Source organism: Temnothorax curvispinosus, unplaced genomic scaffold (genome assembly GCF_003070985.1).
Source record: "Temnothorax curvispinosus isolate PA1 unplaced genomic scaffold, ASM307098v1 QBEX01017788.1, whole genome shotgun sequence".
NCBI lineage: Eukaryota > Metazoa > Arthropoda > Insecta > Hymenoptera > Formicidae > Temnothorax > Temnothorax curvispinosus.
The window spans coordinates 332914-343446 of record NW_020227568.1 but is presented as its reverse complement, the minus strand read 5'-3'; positions in this window follow the sequence as shown (position 1 = coordinate 343446).

The following is a 10533-nucleotide window of genomic DNA, read 5'->3' as shown; positions in this document are numbered from 1 at the left end:
GAACGAACGTAGATTCTGGCAGAAATACGATTCCCGGAGGCAATAATCTGTCCTGTAAATCACGCCTTATGACTATCGCGGATTATTCGATCCGCATGCAGGGATAATGCGGTGTAGGTATATGGTAATGCGCATATGTTACTGTCTCGCGAAATAATCGCGCGAGATGTTAGGATGCTGGGCGAAAGTCGTCCTCAAACGTTGCGCTGATCCCTTCAATTTGCTCAGTCCTCGACTTGCAATTAACTGAAGATTTGGTTGAACACGTGTACGTTGCACACGCTGATAAGAGAGTAATTATTTTCTAAATAATTATAATACTAAATATTAAATAGTTTGCGTTAAAACAAATAATTTAAACGCAGTTTTATGTGTGCGCTTTCTCTCATTGACTTTCTTCTTATTACTCACTGATTTTTTATTTATTATTAGTGGAATAATATAGCATAGCCACGCGAAAGACCCGTTGTCCAAGACATCGCATTTTCTGCATTAAGCTGTACTTATAGCCTTAAAGACACCGTTTATATTCCTTTATATGTCGCTTGCGTTTTCTCCCGCGCGTTTCCTTACGCGCCATTCCGCGGCCGCATCTTTTCTCTGCACGGTGTAACTCACGCCGTCGCAACATTATATGCAAATCCGCGTTAATTTCGCGCATGGAGGGGGCCTTTCTCGGTCGAAGAGACACGTCGAAGTGGCGCCACGGCATTCCGCGGTCGTCAATTTCGTGCGGCCGCCTGGCGCTCGTCCCACGCGTTTCCACGGTTTTCAGTTTGCTCGTGTGTGGCGGTCCCTACCGCGTCCTTTTTTTCCTCCGAACCCTCTCTCATCCGGATCCTTCCTTCCCGCCAGCTCCCTCGTCCTGCCTCTCTGTCCCGGGTCTTCGTCGTCGCTCCTTGCCTTATCCGAGGCTCTTTAATTCGCGCGCGTGGGCGCGCACACACCGTTCCGTCCTTCTTCGTCTCGTTAAAACTCACGTTAAACGCACATTGGTCTTCCTTTCCGCGTTCCCTCCTCCACCCCTTTTCCCCCGTCGATTTCTCTCTCACGCGTTGCACACGCACGCCGAAAAGCAACGCGTGCTTTTAAAGCGCTACAATCGCGTGGCCTCTTGGAAGCTAATGCATTCGATCGTTGATTTATGCACTATCTGCGTCGAACGCATCGGGACTCTCCCCGAGTATGAAATTAATTTCGTACATGCCCCGTTGGTCTCGTGGCCGTGTAACTATCAATAATAAAAGGTGGGCCTTACTCGTCGTCTCTATGCGGCCCTGCCCTTCCGATCTCTCACACCCTCTTCTCACCGCAGTTACTTCATCCCTCACCCTTCATTGTGTATCCGCGTTCCTTTGTAGTATTTTTTCCCATCCGCGCGCGCTCACTTAATCGACTAATAGGCGGTTATCCATCTTACCTCGCATTCGATATTTATTAAGTTCGCAGAAGAAAGAAATGAGTAGGATACCTAAATGGTTGTAGGCTTGTAATTACATACAGGAGGTAATTGCGGTAAAACACGGCTCATGACTTGTCGTAAAATTTCGATAGAAGTGTGTGGATAAGTTCAATCAAACGCATATGCAAAGTACACATGTAAAATTCCGATTTGTCAACGTTTACCAAGTTTTTAATCGAGTCATAAGCTCTAAGCTAGAATTATCTTTTCACATTTGATATTGCTGTCACTTATATTTGTGATATTCTTGATACGAGAGAACTTGGAAAATTATGCAATACGATATTTTATATAATGATAATTGCTCTCTCTCAGGTGTACATTATTAAGTTTCGCTATTCGAAGCTGCTCTCAGAAATGTAAATTTTTATGATCCAGAATCGCTCTCGAAAGAGCAATTTATACGAGTATTGTAACTATCGAATCTCGCGCAATCGCCGTTAATTGACACGCGCGCCGCGATTAATCGGCACGACTTACGCGAGCCTAGTTATCAACACGACTCCCGCGACTTCGCGTGTTAAATTACGGGGGTACCGTTAATTAAATTTTTAAGTGATTCGTCGCGCCTTTCTCCTGCTCCCTTCGGGAACGAACGAGGAACCGCCTTTCTCTTTCGCGCTTATGGCGGATAATAAAATGCATTCGTGTCAGGTAGGAAGAGAAAGGCGGCGCGGACGCTGCGCGGAAGCGTCCAAGTTCCAGGATCCTGATACACATGTCGCATTATTAATATCAGCCGCACCGTGGTCCACGATCCCCTGTCTTCTCGCTCTCTCGCTCTCTTTCCCCCGTCTTCCCTTCGATCCTTCTTTTTTATGCCCTGGAATCTCGTCCTGAAGTGTATAATCTTGCGCGCAAAGTTCGGGGACACGACGCCACCCGGCAATCTGCATACGCTTACACCCCGATGGACGAAGCCGAGTTTCGCAAAAAAAGGAAGGAAGAAAAATGTGTGTCGGCTTGTGTGGAAGGGATATTTCGCATTACGCGGAGCTGTCGTCGAACGCCTGTATATTTCGTAAACCGTTAAGTACTGTTTCAGTAGAAACATTTAATTCATGATTGTCATTTCGTGACACTTTTATGTCACACTTACGAAACTGGTAGATGGACCTAAAGTATAATTGCGTTAAAAAATATATAATCGATCGCATAAACTGTGATTGACTTCTCAAAGTTCGTAGCCTTGAATTCAATTTCAAATATAAAGATGTAAAGAATTACAATATACCTTCACTTGCTGTATATTTAGATTTTCTCTCGATACGCAAGTGTGCAAGCAGAATCTTACGAGATTTAATAGCGAAACGGTGCCTGGCAGAAGATGCACCGACGTGTCTTCTCGACGTGCGATAAAGCCAAGTCTGCACGATATGGTCCTTCGCGAGAGTCTTTTTTTTCCGTGGTGTAGATTACGAGGTATCGATCGCCCTGTAACTAATGGTTGTGTCTGATGTCTCGCGATTCGATCTCGCCCGACGGATTCGTGATCGTTGAAGATGACCGTCCGATCATGTAACGTGCCGTGTCTAGTGCTCCTCGCGGGGTCGAGCGCTTCTCTCACGAGTATCAAGTACCGATCGCTTCGTAACGTTATGTTATACGAAGAATTCGCAGGCCCGCGCGCCTATCGTGAATCACCCGAGTTTTAAAGCCACAATGAAGTTGAAAAACAGCCTGCGACGAAAGAAGAAATATAGGCCGTCCGGAGCTTTAATTCGGCTACCTTAAACGGCGCGTTGTTCAGAAGCGAAAATTCAGACCTTTGAACGAGGCACAGTGTAGAACGTGAAATTCAATCCACAAAATATATAATTTTTATATTATTTGTACGCCAAAGCGTATCTTTGTTTTCAAATTAGATAACTAATGCAAAATTTTAATTATAAATTTTTTTAATTGTCTACACATAAAAAGATAAAAATTTAATTTACATAATTAAAAATTTAATAATAAGAAATCAATATTAATTTTATATGTAGGAAATTAATTAAAATATTGCAAATTAATTTATATATAGATAATAGGTTAAAACCAATTATAATCTTCATGGTTTGATTTTCACAACGACTAAACGTCGTATTATTAAATAATACATGACCGAGAAATAGGTCACTTGGAATCGATTGTACAGATGGTGTATTATTTGTGACACTATTTTTGTACCGGGTTTCTAGTGGGGGCATCATTTCTCCTACAAAGCCAGGCATGTAGAATGTTTTTCTCATGATCTCATGACGACGCACCATGGAGACTCGTTTGGGTCGTGTTTGGGGGGGTAGACCATACCTCCACCTTCCATATATGTAATGACCGAGGTCTGCGAAAGACGAGAGAGAAAGAGAAAGAGAGAGAAAGGCATCGAGAAAGGAGGGGAAATAAGAGACGAACATATGAAAACGGAGGTGGGAGCAGAAGATGTTGGAAGCGAGGAGAGAGCGAAAGAGAGAAAGAAGAAAGAGAAGGACGCGCACGGATCCCGGGGTCCGGGAGTACCGGGGCCCCACCTAGACGCGTGGGACCGACACCCACGATTCCCTGGCATCAACGTACCAACTCTCATCGCGTACACGCAGCACTTACATACATACAGCGCGGCTTTTACGACGGGGGAGACAGCCTGTCGGAGTAATAAGAGGGGCCCTGGCCACGCGCGCCGTGCCCCGACCAACCACTCGCGTTCGAGAGTCGATCTCTCCCGACTTTCTGCGAGGTCGCACGCAGACGTTACTCTTTCGCCTCTGATCTTGCCGATGGGCGATACGATCTAGGGCCCGATCGTGAAACCGCAATCGGGAATCGATCACATTTGCGAGAAGTGCCTAGATACGAGACATTGTAAAAGACGAATGGTAGATAAGAGTTTGCGATGACGCAGCAAGAGGAGAATTTGGGAAAAAATCTATAAATATTAAGACACAGTATTTTACTAAATTTATTCTTGGTAAAATGCTAAAAGTTTTTCTATAAGCACGATAAACGTTTAAAAATGAGGTTTCATGTAGAACATGAATTTATAGATTAATCCCTGCATAAAAGAATTACCTGATATTAACGAAGCGACATTAATGAAGTTTGCACAGAAAATTTCTACTTTATTATGTTTAATTAATGTAACGTTTAATTAATACTTTTATATTACCTAAAATCGTTTAAAATAAAATTCAAATTTATCCAATCACCGTCCTATGATATAAAGATTTTCGATAGAATGAATAAGCTTATTATATATAGCGAAATAATTTTCCGAAGAAGTATTTTATTCCACGCTGTTAAAAGGTTAAATGAATCCTAATTATATTGTGTGTTACGGTAACACGACGTATATTAGACACCGAAGAACTAATTGTTCTCCGGGAAGTAGTCTATTCATGGTGAGATTATTCTTGATTCGTGGACGATTTATTATTCCAAATCGAAAGCTGATCTCCGGCGTTCTACACGTGTTGCCTGTTGGCTCAGCGAGCTTTCTGATAGGGAAGACAGATCGCCTGGCTGGAATTGGACGTGGATCCGCAGGAAGCGAGTAGGAGGGTAAGCGATGTTGCACTCTCTCGTCGGAACGTAATAAGTGCGCAAAGTGACGTGTCTTCCGCGAAAGGTGCAGTGAATAATTGCACTTGAAAGACGCGTCGTTTAATTTTGGAAATGGCTCATTATGCGCTCGGGCCACGTGCGTGGGCGTGATGCTGCGAAAAGGCATCGGTTGCTTTATGATATTTCATCGAACGTAAATCACAAAAATAATTTTGCAATAAACCAAATATTGAAGAAAGCGATACCGAGCTTTTAAGGGAAGTAAACCTATTAGAAAGACGTTTTGGAAGATTAATATAACACAAGAGTTTTTGGTAATTTATCAGATTTCTTAAGCAATTATTTAAATGACTTGGATGTACCTAATTTTAGGTACATTTTAGGTATAATCTTAGGTACAGATAATTATTTTTGTTTAAGGGAACTTGTTTCTTTTAATAGCTGTTTTATGACATCTCGTGACAATTTTACATATGATAGTTTAGAATTAGAATTCTAAATTAGAATTATGCTTTTCTTTTAATAGGTAATGCTATTAAAGAAATTTTTTTAATTATGCATTTCGAGAAGTTAAATATGCATTCTATATTTTCTAGTTAATTTCACACAAATTTTATTTTAACAGATATGTACATAATTGAAGCTTTATCAAAAATTTCAGTGAAAGAGAAATCAAAATATGTAATTTATAAGATAGAGATGCAGTCATATGCTTGTCTCAAAGACAAAGATTAAGCCATGCATGTCTCAGCAGATGCCGAATTAAGGTGAAACCGCGAATGGCTATTAAATCAGTTATAGCTCATTAGATTGTTACTTGGATAACCGTGGTAATTCTAGAGCTAATACATGCAAAACAGATGTATGTAAATTATTATTTGGTTTGTTATATTATCTCTCATGCAACATTTTCAAAAGTGGCTTCATATTTATTATGAATATTACCGAAAATGAGACAGATCTAGAACACATTATTTATACAAAAGTTGCAGATACTCCAAGAATAACATAGTTTCATTTTACATAACGAAAAGCGAGCAATATATGCAGGTTTTACCATGTTTCGGAGCTTCTCTATCAGCATAGCATTCCCTGAAGAATGTCTTTTTAATGATGTCGTGTCGATACGGACACAGTATTATGTAGTCCATCACAAAGCACAATTATCCTGTTCGATGAACGTGTCGATAAAAACGCAACATTAATCATCGCTCGTTCCACGTATTCAGTCGCGCTCATAAAGTTCTCTTGTAGGATTTTGTTCCTAAACGCGTCAAAGCGATTGATCTTAATTCCATTCTCTACCGTTCGGTCCTTATCGAGACTCGAGTATCTCCGAGGCGGTAAGAGGAGTGTCTCGTAATCATCTGAACAACTAAATCCTTGTAGGGCTAAATTTTATCGTCTGTCCGCACCGGGACTTATCCCCTTCGTATTGGCGTAATAATAAATGATTATCCAGAATATATTATACGAATAGTTTATAGTTTGGAACTACAACATGCAAAATTATTTTGTCATTTTTAAAGGTTTTAAAAGACAACTGATAAAAGAGAGAGAGAGAGAGAGAGAGAGAAAGAGAGAGAGAGAGAAAGATGAATGCTTTTAAAATAATAATTAATACAATTAATATAATATTAGTATTATCTATATAATGTAACAAGAATTAACTTAATTAATTATTGTGTGGAGTATCTTTGATTAATCATACATATAGAATCCAATTTTTAGTATACATAATAGAATGGTATTCCGTTTAATTAAAAATCAATTTGATTCAAGTCTAATTGTAGGTTTGATTAACTTAATAGTTAACACTGGTTAATTAAATTATGAAAAAAGCTCGCTGCAAAAATTTTGATCAAGCCGGTCGAGAGAAAGTGCGCTATTATTAGCACACTTTTGTGTAATGTTCTTTCCTTTTATTCAAGTCGTGGAATGACGTTGCTTGTTTTAACTCTATGGGTGTGGTTATAAAAAGATTAGTATTATTGCGACAGTGTGAAAAATGTGGCCAGCTTTAAAGCGAAAATATTTTGTGAGTTGCTTGATGTGAGTGTAAGTCGGAAGCCCGAGCAGCATACCGAATCAACATTTCACAGCAAAAGAAAGCAAGAAAGTCCTGTCATCGAACCGATCATAAATCATAATTAAACGTCAAGGAAGTGTCCTGTGGCCAGGGCCTATAACTCGTCCGGGTGACTCCAAAAAGCAGCTGACCCGCTCGCCACACCTCCGCAGTCATGTTTATACTTCATTACTATTCTAACGCTGACTCTAAATCACAATCTCGGCCTTTAAACGCCTTACTTCTCGATTCGCGACTGTGCCGCGATTAGATATTTTGATTTTATTCTTCGCAGATCGTGATGCATGTCTTGCATACTTATAACCTGAATAGAATGCATAATGATAGTCGAGAAAATGTTGTGGCAATATTGATCTGTCGATCTCCGAAGAAATGATAATAAGATATTCACTAAAAGATATTCACTAAAAAAACCGAAGATAAATAGTTAAGTATTGTAGATTCGTGACTACTAATATGTGAATAATATTTGACTAGCTATTAATTATTGTCATATCTCAATCGGATTCTTAACTGATTCACCTTGAATAATCAAGCCGTTAGAAATACATTGCTGCAATAAACGTGTAATCGGCGTATTTCAAGGCCGGTCGCGGACCCAACAATCGTGTGGCCCAGTCGACCGAGGGGCCTGATTCACGTCAGTAGATCCCGCGGTCAGATTATTCATGCTGCTCGCTTCACCCGAAGAAGCATCTCGATACCACGTTAATAAATCTGCCTAATACAAGGGGCGCGGCAATGCAAGTAAGGCTCCTGTCACACTGTTGCATGCCAGAAAAACATGCGTTCTATCGCGTCGGTTTGCATAAATCTCACCCCGCATTGTCGAGAAAAATCACCCCTGCAAATCAACTTATCCTGTATTATACGAGAATTCATTTTTTTTCGGTTGTGTCTCACTTAAATACGAATCTTACTTGCCTAAATCACATTTATCTATATCCATGATTTATGAGATCATTTAATGATATGTACGTACTATTATATATGGACTTTTATAAAATGCAAGTTTGCATGCAATGCTCTCTGAATTATTTGCGACAAGTTTTTAGACGTCTCGTAAAAATTCGCGAGAGAATATGGATAAATTACGATCTTTTTACTGTATTCTCTAAATCTGAATCAGTACTGCTGAATCAATGAATAGTCACTGATATCAGTATTATGTAATATAGATTTTGCTCACTTAGGATAGTTTCTATTCAATCAATTTTAAATTGCACCATCGATTATTGGATACTTTATACAGCTGCTCATATATAAGCAGAGTGTCTCGAAGGTCTCGAATATAGGCTACTATATTTTTTCACGAGTCAGCTGATTTATTCCAATAGAATAGAAGTTCTGAACCCCTCTCACGAAATTATATTGCACTACCGGGCGCTATTAATTGCTCGATTCTGGAATAAATTACGACCAATTAACGAGCTTTATCCGATTCGCTGCCGTAGAAATACCGCGAAATCTTCTACATCATTGATTATCCCTTTCTCTCTCTTTCTCATTCCCCTTTCTTTATCATTTCCTTTTCTGGCGTCGTAAAGCTGTCAGCTGGACAAGATCTTGCTGCGTCTCGTTGCCGAAGATGCGCCTCAGCGGTGCAGCGGCTCGAATTTCTGGTTCTCCATTGTGCACACTCTTGCGCGCCCATCTCGCTCTTGCCTTTGTCTTTGTCCTGTCCCTCCTCCACCCCCTCCCGCCTTCTCTCGCTTTCGAAGGATTCTATAAAGGCTAGATTGTAAGCGAGACGGTTCTCTTGTATCAAGTTGTTCTTCCAAGCGTGGGAGTGCCGCCGCCGCCGTGTTTCGTTTGCTTTTATCCTAGAACAGTGTTTCCCAAAGTGTAAAGCCCCCGGCTGGTGTCCTTTTGAGGTCGTTTCTTGATTATGCTATTCCTCTATCCCGAAAAAACGGCGCTGATCAAGTTTCAGAGACGGTGACATCACATGAACAGACAGATATGAATAAACAGGTGGAATTTATTTTCCAATCAGATTTCCAATTTTTTAAAATGGAAATTTAAACATTCAATTCACATTGAATCGATATAAGTTTCTGAAGAGATGACATTATGAGTCACATTTTATGCATACATATTTCATCTTTGCGATTTTTATTTCAATGGAGTATTTCATTTTTCATGACTTTTGATAGAATATAAGTCTTCTTTCTGCGCGTTTCTTTGGAACTCACATAATAATCTCATTTTCTATCAGACATACTTCCTTTGTATGTGAGATTTGTTTGATAGGTCGAAAGTTACTTTCCCATATGAGATTTTACGAAGTCAAGGAAAAGTAAGCTTTCTATACGAAAGAGAATCACAATCAATAGAGCATGTTACTCTACAATACGTGCGCTTTCATTGTTGACTTGAAGGGAATAAAAACGCTCCCGATATATTCATTTTTCGTTTGAAACAAAGTTCGTGCAATTATCCTGCTTCAATGTAGAGACTATAGAATCACGATTTAATTTTTAAATAGATTAAATGTACCGAAAATCTAAGTTTGCAAGTTTGGGAAGCACTGTGGCTTCGAGAAGACAGAGTAGAATTTTTCTTTTTCTTTCGCGCGGCAACAACGATACGGAGTTTCAGTGGATGCGATTTTTATCGTGAGAGAGAATAAACTTTCGGCGGAATGCGCAGTCGTGTAGTCACCGCGGTGAAAAGGACAGTCGCCAAAAACCGATCGATTATCCGATGATATTTCAGGCACTGCACTTCTTTCCTTTCTTTTCTGCTTAACAATTTGAGTTCAATCGTCCATCTCGATTATTTCTCGTTACTTTCTCCTGGTGTCTTCTTCTTTGACGCTTTCAGTTCTAGTTGCTTTAGGCTACCCTCTTCCTCGTTCTTCTCTTTTCCCCTATCTTCTCGATTTATTGGCAAACCTTGAAGAATCTCGTTCGATACTTAAACGTTACTTATCTACGTTCCCGAAATATCCTAAGGCATAACGTATTTCTAAAAATCAATTTCGCAGTCGCTTCCGGGCAATGCGATCGTTTATGCATCTGATTTCTTCTTCCTCTTCTTCGCGACGGTAGAACGGAGCGAGTCGCTCGTTTTTCGGCTTCGACTTTCGTCCTGTTGGAACGTACAGCCTGTAATCTGCGCGCTCAAAGACGGGTAGGTTTCTCGCACGATGGCCAATAAATATTGCGCCCACTCCTCTTATTAGCGCGATCCACCATTCCCCGGGTTCTTCGCGTCTCGAAGCAAGATTACCACGTTGCCGTCTTAACGCCACGAACCGCGAAAGCTATGGAGTGGTATCGAAAAGTACTGGAATCCTGCAACACGTTGCTCGTCGAAAGCAAACAGGATGTAAGTTGTGGTTATTACAGCGAAATTATTTTTCAGTCAGTTATCGTACAAATGCTTTAGTATACATATATGTGGGTGCGTGTAATTATAACACTGCATACGTTTAAAT